The sequence below is a fragment of the Cnephaeus nilssonii genome (assembly GCF_951640355.1).
Source record: "Cnephaeus nilssonii genome assembly, chromosome: 24".
NCBI classification, from domain to species: Eukaryota; Metazoa; Chordata; class Mammalia; order Chiroptera; family Vespertilionidae; genus Cnephaeus; species Cnephaeus nilssonii.
The window spans coordinates 1,322,662-1,325,037 of record NC_137095.1 but is presented as its reverse complement, the minus strand read 5'-3'; the positions used below and the strand labels follow the sequence as shown (position 1 = coordinate 1,325,037).

The 2,376-nt window shown below is 40.9% G+C and overlaps 1 pseudogene across 1 annotated transcript; it reads right to left on the bottom strand.

Annotated features, from left to right (window-relative positions):
• Nucleotides 1-255: 255 nt before the first annotated feature.
• Nucleotides 256-1,175, bottom strand: LOC307095045 (protein SET-like; annotated as a pseudogene). The gene is made up of 2 exons: nt 1,092-1,175; nt 256-998 (listed from the first exon to the last, which is right to left on the bottom strand). The product of its transcript is annotated as a protein SET-like (transcript).
• Nucleotides 1,176-2,376: the final 1,201 nt, after the last annotated feature.

Below are 2,376 nucleotides of genomic sequence, written 5' to 3'. Positions count from 1 at the left end.
TACCTGTGAACCACTGCTGTCAAGTAACCACAACTCACTAGGCAGGTCCAGTGTTGAGCGTCTGTCCCCTGGTGGTCATTGAAGGTCACAGTCACCAGTCAGGAAATTGGGCGCTTGCTTAGCCTTTTATATAAATAGATTTTAAGCAAACTGATACAGTAGCAATGAATGTGCTCAAGAATATTCATAATTAAATAGCTGAATTATTGAAAATGTAAGTTTTAAACATTTTTTAAAGTTTGATATATATGTAATTTATTTAAAATAAGCATTCGTGCATGCATCATCATCTTCTTCTCCTTCCCCTTCTTCATCATCCATGTCATGAACCAAGTAGTACAGTAAAAGATTTGGCCAAATGTCATCTTTGATGACTTCTCCTAACTCATCTGCATCAGAATGGTCAGTAAACCAGGTCAAGAAGCTTTCTGGTTCCTCATGCTGTCTCTTCCTGCTGGCTTTATTCTGTGTTTGACTTAAAGTTTCATCAAATCCTTTCCAGATTTCCATTTGATTTCAGTGGACTTTGAAGATAGATCACCACTCTCATTCAGATGAAACTCTTTGGAGAGAACTTTATTTTAGAAGTAAGGATTTTCATCAAAATAAAAATCTATTCTGTAACCTGATTTAATATCTTCAAATTCTCTCACTTCAACTCTTGTCAACTAATGCAGCAACTCTTCATTCTCTTCCCAGAGCGGTGCAGACACTAGTGGATGGTTGACAAATATTGTTACCCCAAAACTTTGGGATTTTGGCGATCAATTCTGACCTCTTCTGACAAAATGGTTGGCGGAGTTTGTTATATTTCTGTTCTACTTTCAAAATCTCCTCACTGGCTTGTTCATTAAGTTGTCTATTTCATTTTGTACTTCATCAATATGTTCAATCGCTTCTTGCTGTTCTTTTTCTCGCTTTGGCACGTCCAGAGGGGTCGGATTCTTCTCCAGCTTGGGGGCTGGAGCCAGTTTCGGTTTCTTTGTTTGAGGTGGGATCTAGGACTGGCGTTTGGGGGCCATGCTGTGAGGCAAGTCCTAGGATCTGATCAATGGGAAGTCACCAGGCTCAAAGGCGTGCTGACCACTCACTTTTTCAATTTTTAAAATGAATTTAGGATTTAACCAATAGGAGGGCAGTTCAGCATCTAACACATCTCCATTCACTTCACCCATTCCTTAAGGACTCAATTGGTTTCTTTTCCATTTGGAACTATACAGTATGTTTTGAATACTGGTAGGAAAGTTGTTTTTCTCACATTTTATCTCATGCACAATTTAACGCCCACTTGCATGATACACTTTTAAGTGCTATGTTGCTAATATTTTCCACCACTTACTCCTGGTGGTAAATACTCTCATCATGATTAGTTTTGAAATGACAAAATGTTGGCAATGAACATGGGCCTGCTAGAATGTTTCAGTAGGGCATCATTATATTTTATTACAAACAGGCTGATGCATTACGTACAAGTATACTGAAGAACATTCATGATAATATAGTAAAATAATGGGAAGTGGCAAGTTTTAATTATTTTTTAAATGTTCATGTAAGTGTAACTGATTTAAAATATACATTCAAAACTATATTTTTATTGATTTCAGTGAGGAAGGGAGGGGGGATGGAGAGAGAGAGAAAGATGAATAATGAGAGAGAATCACTGATAGGCTGCCTCCTGCATGCACCACAATATGAATCCAGTCCACCACCTGAGCATGTGTCCTGACAAGGAATTGATCAGTGACCTGCAGGGTCATAGGTTAACACTCAACCAATGAACCACGCTTGCCCGGCTCTCCTACGATTTTCGGAGATCCCACACAACCTTCAACCAGGGTAGCAATGAGCAATGGCAGCTCGTCCTGGCGTATTCCCTCAATCTGCGCTCAGGGCCTCCTTTATTCTGAATGCCCAGTGAGCTAACAGCAGCCTCGCTTTGGCTCATTTATTTCCCACAATATTTCTAGAGAGTCAAAGGAGCCAGGTGTTTCCTGTTCTATCTCTCTGCTGCTTCCTGTTCTATCATAAGGCCTACGTTTTTTCACTATCCCCAGTTTCAGTTAATGTACCCTCAAAATCTTCTGAACTTGGGCAGTGAAATCTTTTCGAACATGAAGTAATGAACTCTAACACTGATAGATCCTCCCTTCCCCCAACTGATGGACGGAGCATGACGTAAACTCCACCTGCAGCCGGACATTCCTGAACACCTTATATGGACTGTACATTGAACCACCAATCAGCACCTGCCATATACCCTAAGCCCCCAATTCCTAAGTCCCTAGGTGCCTAATCATGTGCCTTACATGAAACCACCAATCAGCGTGTGCTGAGTGCCCTAAGCCCCGTCCCCTCCTTCCTCCCCTTAAAAGGCAC